A 9,961-nucleotide genomic window follows, 5' to 3' on the forward strand; every position below is an offset into this window, starting at 1 on the left:
TCACAGGGCCGAGGTCCTCTCCTCCTATTGATGATCGACCCCGCAATCCTCTACCATACACATGCTGCTTCTTAACAGTAAAAGGGAAGGCTGAGAGGCTGAGCTCACCTAGGGAGCCAAAGGCAATCTGGAGGCTGGTGAGCAGAGTCTGGGATTTGGTTTAGTGAAGGTCTAGACACAAACTGATTTCATCACTGCTTACTTTAATATAATACTTTCCAGTTCCTTATGTCTAGGGCTCAAGAGGTAATATTTGCCAGAAAATGTTGTCACTGTGAGGAAAAAAATTAAGATATGGCCAGGATCCAGACAAACCAAACTTTAACAGTGAGAAGAGTAACTAAACGTTAAACTCACTTAATCCATTTACTAAGTCAGGCGTGGCCCTTTGAGACAGTCATTGAACAGTCAGGATCTGAAAAATCATGAGACACTTGGAAAGTCATTTTATGGCTGCATGCAAGAAAGGGGCCATGGTTTCATAGCCTGAGTTTTCAGAATTTATAAGTTTTCATTTTAGAGAATTAAAATTGTATATACGTAGCAAAATGGCATTCCTTAAAATTTCAAGCAGAACCTTAAAAACGTCATGCCTGGTTGAATTTATTCGTTCTCTGGGGAGAAACTTTTTTCCACAGAGAAAGGTTTAATCCGTGAAACTGGCTGCGGCAGCTCCTGTAGAAGATGCCATTTTCTACTTAATATGATGAAATGATTGAACACATTTTGTAGAATTTGGCAATTTCTCCTGTGGAAGTTGATATTTTTTCTCTGTAGTTACTGAAAAATTATATATATATGAAAACAACATACACAAAAGCCAATGCATTATTTTCAATAATTGGTTAATTTGAGGAGGCTCAGCTGGCCTGCTTTCCTGGAAATTGCTGGAAAATTACACTGGACCATCCAGAAAAGCTGGTAAGGTGAGAAGCCTTGTTATTTCTGAAGGCTTCTGGTATATTGTATTCAAGGTCGATAGCGAGGTGAGGGGAAGTTTGTTGACACATCACTGTTAACGGTAACTGTCGGCGTCTGCATGCAGAGGCTGGCGCAGAAATGTATCATAATAGGAACAAATGGGTGTTAATAAGTGGTCTGGGACAGGTGATGTGCTATGAACAGGGGCATTAGACAACCTGGTCAGGATGTCAGAGGGATGACACTGGAAAATATTTAGAATCTCTCCCCACTGTCCCAAGGAAGGGATCCTGATGGGAGAGTTTATTGTGGAAGAGAATTTTTGCTTTGCTCTCAGAACTCCAGGTTTTCAAACTTAGTCTCAGATCTGGATACTTTGCAGAACAATAGCTTTCCCTGTGACCTGCTGTCAGCCAAGAGGACTACTGCCATCATGAGTCCTCCCTTCCCCTGTGACAATCCTACAGGTCACCCTCGGAGCAGCTGCAGTGAGAGCCTCCTCTCTCTAAAGACCTAGAAGACCACTGGAAGCCACTATGAGGCGGCTAATTTTCTACATCAGCTTGGCTGGGGTGTGGAGCGCCCTCACGGCTGGAAAAGCATCATTTCTAGGAGTTTCTGTGAGGTTGTTTTAGGCGAGGTTAGCACTTCAATCCTCAGACTGAGGGAACTTGTGCTCCATAGTTGGGGTGGGCCTCATCCAGTCAGTTGAATAGAACACAGTGGTGACCCTTACCGAAATAAAGAGAATCCTTCCTGCTTTGTAAGACTACTGACCCTATTATTCACTTTTCAGACCTTGTTGGGGGTGGGGGGTGGGGAGTCTTGGCTTCATGGATCTGGGTCATATACAGAAAGATTACTGCAAAGAATCTGGGAAATGTAGTTTTAGTTCTTCAGCTGAGAAGCTCAGGAAGACTCCGGAGAAGGCCACTGGGTAGGGGCGGCATGCCCATATCACCAGGTCACGACTCCGTTGCCTTCTACATCCACCTATGGGAGGAAACGTGTGTGAGCTTCCTGGGCTCCAGTCTGACGATGGGCGAATTTCTGGGTTCAGTGTAATTGGTGTTGTTTCCCAAGTTCGCTTGACCACTGCCGTTGAGGCCTCTGCCTTGGCCCATGGGACACCTTTACTGGTGGCTTGAGTCTTGGACTCTTATCCAAAGAGTTGAAAATAAGGGTTCACACAGACTTGCAAAAGAAACAAAGAATTTTCAGAGTGAAGCAGTAGCACTGATTATAGAGGGCTATGCTGTCAATCTTTATGCAGTGGCCACAGAAGAGTGCCCAGCCAGGCAGTGGTGGCGCATGCCTTTAATCCTAGCACTTGGCAGGCAGAGGCAGGCAGAGGCAGGCAGAGGCAGGCAGAGGCAGGCAGAGGCAGGCAGATTTCTGAGTTCGAGGCTAGTCTGGTCTACAAAGTGAGCTCCAGGACAGCCAGGGCTACACAGAGTAACCCTGTCTCGAAAACCAAAAAACCAAAAAACAAACAAAAGAGTGCCCAAGAACCCAGGCTATGGCCTGGTTCTCTTTTTTTAAGGTCTAAAAAGAAAGACTGGCTCCAAAGGGGCATAGTTGGGGGTTGTTCTCTGTTTTAATTGATAGTTTAAGTCATACATTCATTTTTTCTTCTGTATTTGTCCTTCTCCACAATGCATCTGATTTTAATCCTATGCATAGACATAAGATGGCAAATAGGGAATTCTCCTTAAAGTTCACTCAGAGGACACAATTTGCCTTATAGCATGTACCCAAAGCCTGGTGTGGACCACGGTGCTGGGTTCTTTAGCAGGAGGTCCTCTTTCCCAGGAAGCTGAGAATCTCTGGACAAGGAACCCCCTGGGTGAGGGGTGAGACTCGGAAGCCTGGGACAGGGTGGCCCCACCACTTAGCCAGCAAGGGAGGAGAAAGGCCTGTTTTCTTTCTCTGTGAGCAGTCCATGCTCCCAGCGGCAGCTGCTGGTCACGTCTGCGTCTGCCCCCACCACAGCAGCCTCTATGTCTCTTTCCTGCATCCTCTGGCAAGTTCCCCCGAGACTGGCCACAGACATCTGAAGATTTCCCCAGAACATCAGATTTCTGATTCTTTCTCTCTCTGAAGCTGGCCCAGTGTTTGTGCCCTTTAACGACTGGTCTCCGTTCCAGGAGGTTCTTGTAAAATGAAGGACGTGCCTTTTAAAGACTCCCCTCAGGTCCCTGGAAGATACCCAGCCAGGACTCCCTATGCAAAGGTGAGCTGCCCCTTTCTACAGCTGTGCCTGGCGTCCCTTGCAGATGTCTTGACCCTTTTCCCTGCAGAGGGATACCTTGTCAGAAATTAGGGTTATTAATGAGATTTTAAAAACATATTTGCATGTTATTTAAATAACAAAATTTAGAATATTAAATAAACAATAATTTAAGAAAAATATTTATGTATATGAGCACATTGTAGCTGTTTTCAGATACACCAGAAGAGAGCATTGGATTCCATTACAGATGGTTGTGAGCCACCATGTGGTTGCTGGAAACCGAACTCAGGACCTCTGGAAGAGCAGTCAGTGCTCTTAACCACTGAGCCATCTCTCCAGCCCAAAATTTTTAAAAAAGAAAAAGAAATTAGGGTTACCTCTCTCCTTTCAGACTCAGCATTGGGGTGTATTCTAAAGAACTGGAGTATGTTTGAGCCTCAAAACTTAAGAACAAAACCCAGTATGTTCCTAAAAATGCCATCTAGGCTCCTCACTGTGTAAATGGCTTCAACTTTAGTGTCTGCCTGATCATTTTTCCTACTGGGATTAACAGGGCCACAGCTTTTTTTTTTTAATTAAAAAATTCCATATAATATATTTTGATCATGTGTATCTTCCCCTCCCTCGACTCCTCCCAGACACTCCCAACCTCTCTCCTTACCCAACTTTATATTCTCTTTCTCCTTAAAAAAAAAAAGAAAGAAAAACTCTCACAAAAACACACAGAATGAAAATCAAAACAAATAAGCAAAACCCAAGCAGACCAAAAAAAAAAAAAATGCTAAAACAAAGGAAAGCAAAACTAAAAGTCCACAAAATACCATTGATTTCATTTTGTGGAAGGCACTACTCCTGGGCTTGGAAACTGCCTGAAGTGTGGTTAATATGCCCAGTGAGTTGCACTGGAGAAAACTGATTGATTTTCCTTTGTCAGTGGTTACCAATTGCAGGTAGCTTTTTGGCCAGGGGTGGGAAACTGTCTACTTCCCCCTATCAGTGCTGGGATCCAATGGGCTTGAACCTGTGCAGGTCTGGTGCATGCTTCCTTGGCCTCGTGAGTTCATATGTGCATGAATGAACAGTCTTCTTTTTAAATGTAAGTCTAAATAGCAAGGTTCATTCTTTGACCTTTTGGCCTTCACAGAATGCCTCTCAGTGGTTAAGGCTGACATCTTTCTGCTGTAATTTCTTTTATATTGTTTCTAAGTGTGCTCTCTGGTTAAATATAGTCATGCTATATGTTCTCTGAGTTGCTTGCTAGGGCATATAGATGTTGATTGTAGGTATTATATATGTACCCTTCTGTCTGCTGGTGTAGCTATTAGTGTGTGTCTTTGACTTGGTAAGTTTGTTTTGTATGCCATCTTTAGATATGTGTTATGTGTTATCTATATATCACCCCCCAAGGGTTTCATTCAAAGTGGTCTACATTCTGATAGAATGTAGTAGGTGAACATATATGTAAACTTACTCCAAATTACTTCTTTTCATTAAGAAGACTGAAACAAATCTGACAACTCATTAGATTCATTAATTAATTTTATGTGTGTAGGTGTTTTGCCTGCATGTATGTGTAGACACTACTTATGTGTCCACTGCTCAAGGAGTTTAGAAGTAGGCAGTGGCTTCCCAGGACAGATGGTTGTAAGCTACCATATGGGTGCTGGGAATAGAACCCAGGTCCTCAGGAAGAGCAGCCAGTGCTCTTAATCACTGAGCCATCTCTCTAGAGACGTTGGCTGAAAAAATGGAAATGTTTCCAGACTTGTTAACACATTGTATCTATGTAATGGTTAGATATTTAACCATGGTGTCTATATTTTCTGACTCAAATACAGCTTTCTTGATTTTCACTAAAATAATGAGTTATTGACCTGCTCTTGGCAGTGTTTACAAGAATTAGCTCACGAAATAAAGATTTTATGTTTTATCAAGATAATTACTTATGTTTCCACTGCATTTGTCCCACTGTTAACTAGTTAGAAAAGTCTTACCAGAGTCAAGATTTATTTACAAGTTTGTGCTTGTCAAGTTTTAACTAGGTGCTATGCAGCAGCTAAATTCTTTTTAAGCCACTATTCATTCTTCATGACTTGTATAACCTGATTTTCAACAACCGTATTTGGAGGTCAAATCAGTGAAGTTAAAGGCCTAAGAGGACAGCCAATATTTTGGTCCTATCCTAAGAACAGTCCAGTTCTTTTTTTTTTTTTTTTTTTTTTTTTTTTTCTGCTTTCAGACTCATTTTATTGCAACCAGAGAACATGAGAATTTGACATGTGATTTTTTTCACAAATATGATCTTTTCGATGACAAAATATCATTTAAGTAGAATGCTTTTGTGCTTTTGGATACAAGATTAACATTTAGAAATTTTGAATTTTCTACTTGAGATATAAAAAGTCAGTATAATGTAATCTGTTATCAATCTATACCAAGATAGATAGATGGCAGATAGAACAACAGACAGACAGAGAGACAGAAGACAGGTAGACGATAGACAGACACAGACATGAACTCCATGTATAGGACAGAGATAGAACTCCATGGTATGTTTTCCATTTTCTTTTGTTAGAGGGAGCTTGAATGTGATTATCTATAAATTTGCTCAAATTAATAGGATAATGTACAATACTAATGACCAGTTATAAGTTTAAACTTTTTTCATGCTTATATATTTTATTTTTAACTTATGTACAAGTATTCAGTTTCACAATTTTCTAATAAATTGTTTTATATATGAAGCCATAGATTAAATTATGCTTTAATCTTAATGGCATCTAAACTATTATACAGACTTATTAACACTGTCAGAAAAAAGCAGGTCCTCCAAAGGAGTTTGAAAGCAAGTTAAAAATAGAAATTAAAAATTGGCCTTCTAGTGTGGTTCTTTTGGGCATCTGTAACTCCTTCTTTTGGACAAATTCTAACTTCTGTCTAAGTGACAGATTGGAATATTTCTTAGGCAATGTAAGGTAAACATTCACATGAGGTATTGTTTTAACACCTCAGTCTTTGGTAGGATGAAATAATAAATGAAAACGCCAAGAATAGTGTTCCAAATTTTCATGGTGATTTTCATTTTTACTGAGACAAATTCAAAAGAACAGTCTTGGTCCCCCAAATCGCTTCAATCTCTTCACCACTTCTTGGGGTAGTGCCGAGTAAGGCAACCAGTATTGTTTTTCAGATACCTTTCTAAGGAAAGGTTGAGGGAAGAGCAGCCCAGTTCTAAAGGATGAAGAGAGGTCTCTAAAAAGGGGGTGGGGATTCACAACTCTGATAAGTCACTTGTCCTGTAGATCAGCAAGGCTATGGAGACCCCAGTGGTTGGACACTGACTAGTATACATTTTGCAAAGAGGAGCATTGTCACAGAGGAAAATGTCCTCAATGTTTACACAGAAAGCCACATATAAACAAGACCCAACCCATCCCAGCAGATGATACAACTGGCAGAGAAAAATTAAAGGAGCAGAGGAACTCTTCTGAAGTCCCTAAAAATAACCCTTAAGGACCCTCACTTGACCTTAGCAATACAAAAGGGATTCATTTTGGCCAAAAAATATTCCTAAATAACCAGCAGAAAAATACAGCCAAAGATACTAATTAGTAACTTTACAGGACAAATCTATACCAACACCAACCAAGAGTCCCTGCTTCAGACAGGAAAGCAGTGCTCTTAAGTACCCACAAAAGCAGTTCATTCCAGTAACCAGCTTAAGCCAATTTAAAAAGGACTCCAGGGCATCTCTTGACAACTGGTACACATCAATTGGCCATATCTAAATTGGTCTCCTATTTTGATTCCCTCTTGCCTATGGGGATTTCCAAAAATCCAGATTCCTGCCTCCGCGCCTCGGCAGGTGCTTGCCTTCTTTTTATCTTCCACAATGAGTAACACGCTTGCTTCACACCAAGCCTGATGCTTTCCTCTCATCGCCAATTTTCTAATCACTATTCAGACTCAAGCGGTGATGGTTGTTCCCTCTTCTGCATCTAATAGGATTACCTATTTTACCCCACATCCTTGTTCCCCAACCTCTTCAATAGCTAATCAGATTCACTTCTTCCCAAATTAAACAGATTCAACTTCAGATAATTATAAACAAGTTTAAAGGAAATCTAAGTCAGGATCCCATTCAAAGCCTGTTCACCTGAGCGCAGAGGGAAAACTGTACTACACACTCCGCTCTATAGGATGCCTTACATCTGGGCTTATTTCTTCCTCCCAACCAACTGAATGAGAATATGAACCTTGGCCTCCACTGATCCCCAAGGCACATTCAATCAAGACTTCAAGCTCCTCCATTTTTCACCTGCTAGCCAAGTTTGTTTCTTCTAGGGGGTCAGTGGTTCTGTCTCCTGATGTTGCCTTGATGGGGGTTTCAACTTCTTTCATAGGAAACCCCACTTCCCTTAAATACCTGGACTAGCAACATGGCCTTCAACTAAGCTGTTCTTAAGTATGACTGCTCTCTTTCATGTTTAATAGTAACAATATAAGTAGGGCCAGCACTTTACTCCTGTTCAGAGTGAAGAAGTCTTTCATGATTGGCATGCTGGTTAATTTTCTGTCAACTGGATACAAGCTGGCATCACCTGGGAAGAGGGAACCTCAACTGAGAAAATTCCTCCATCAGATCGATTTGTAAGTAAATCTGTGGATCACATTCTTGATCAGTGATTGATGTGGAAGAATCCAGACCACCTCTAGGCAGGTAGTCCTAGATAGTACAAGAAAGCAGGCTGAGCAAGCCATAGGGAGCAAGCCATTAAGCAGTGTTCCTGCATGACCTTTGCTTCAGTCTGTGTTCCAAATTCCTGCCTTGAGCTTCTGCCCTGCCCTCCCTTCACAATAGACTGTGACCTGTGAAATGAGATAAACCCTTTCCTCCCCAGGTTGCTTTTGGTCTTGGTCTTAATCACAACAACAGAAAACAAAGTGGGATGGTGAGGTTTGTTGCTGTGTCAGTGGAGACTGTGGAGTCAAGGCCATGACTGAGAGGAAGACAGTGGGCCCCTCAGTGCAAGCCTGGTCCAGAAAGCACTCCTTACACATGACGTGGGGCCCTCTGCTGCTGAAACGGTGAGACAATTGGCCAGTCAAAATTAGCTACAATACCAGACCAACTCTCATTTGCATGATGAGAATCATATGCATAGTGTCTCACCCCAGCCAATCAGCACTGCCTTCATGTGCATGATGGGAATCACATATTTGGAAATGGAACACAAAATGGCTTACCATAATGGATGGAGAACACCCTCCCCATACACACACAGGTGCACCACCACATGCATACTGTGCTCTTAGGGGTGTAATAAACCTGCTTGTTTCTTAATTATTTATTTCATGATATGCTTTATTTTCATTTCATCTTATGCCTTTTATTTCTCTTATTAGGATATTTTAGATTTTTGCTTGTTTAGTTGGTTTTGTTTTTGTTGTTGTTTGTTTTCAAACAGGGTCTTATCTTATAGTCTAGGATGGCCTCAAACTCATGACAATTTTCCTGCCTCAGCCTTCCAAGTATTGGAGTCAATATAACTGGTAAGATGGTTTAGTTTTTAAGGCTTATTTTTTAAATTACAGGTTTTGTATATAAACAATGCTCCTTTGACAGTCTAGTTTCTTTCATCAGCATAGCTACAGTGAAGAGAAATTTTGCGTGTTTGACAAGTATTTCAGTCTCTCTCTCTCTCTCTTTTTCTCTCTCTTTCTTTGTGTGTGTGTCTAGCATTTTCCTGATTTGTGTGCATAAGAGTCTACAATACAGTTGTTCACTTTTGCCACATGGAAAAATGATTATAAAAATGTTTCCAATGATTCCTCTCGATATTTTAACACTTCTGGAAAAAACAGGACTTTGAAGTTCCTCCTATGGGGGTTGGGGGTAGGGGAACAGAGAGAACACCTTCCCTGTCTGATGGATCTGGGTTTGCTGTGGCTGTAGAAGGCGGGAGGAATGATGGTGATCCAGTTTGGACTGGAGCATCAACACATGCTTGCATAATCCCACCCTTGAATTCTATCACCGGCATGTAAACAAGCCTTAGCTAACCTGACGGGAGATGTAAGTCAATTGCCCTGGCCTGACAATTCCAAAGGGCTGCCATACTGTTTACCCAAGCCACCGGTGCCCAGTGAGATGGAAGGAAGGTCAACATGGTCACTGTTTCAAGCCACTGAGTTTTGGAACTGTTTGTAGTGCAGTAACTGATACAGAGATGTTTTTAATCAGTTCATTAAATCAACATGTATAAAGACACTTCGAATAACACCTGGGTCACTGTGAGCTTTCAAAAATGTTAGCTATAATAATTGTTGCATACAGATAGTGCCTTCAAAGAATCCCGCTGTATGGTACACTATGATGCACTCAATTGTCACTTCTTCCCGCTCTAAAAATGTGGTGGGCCATCGAGGTGGCTCAGTGGACAAGAGTGCTTGCTACTAAGTGTGACTGCCTAAGTTTGACCCCAGACCTTATGTGGTAGAAGGAGAGAATCAACGCCCCCAACTGACTTCTGATCTCCACATGTGCACACACACATGCACACACTAAACATAAAAAAACTATAATTACCTCACCACACACACACACATACACACACACACAGAGAGAGAGAGAGAGAGAGAGAGAGAGAGAGAGAGAGAGAGAGAGAGAGAGAGAGAGAGAGTTTAACTTTAATTTTGTTGTGGTATTTTGGGATGGGGCTTTTAGAAAGTAATTAGAGCCGGGCAGTGGTGGTGCTCGCCTTTAATCCCAGCACTTGGGAGGCAGAGGCAGGCGGATTTCTGAGT

This window comes from Mastomys coucha, unplaced genomic scaffold (assembly GCF_008632895.1).
Source record: "Mastomys coucha isolate ucsf_1 unplaced genomic scaffold, UCSF_Mcou_1 pScaffold16, whole genome shotgun sequence".
NCBI lineage: Eukaryota > Metazoa > Chordata > Mammalia > Rodentia > Muridae > Mastomys > Mastomys coucha.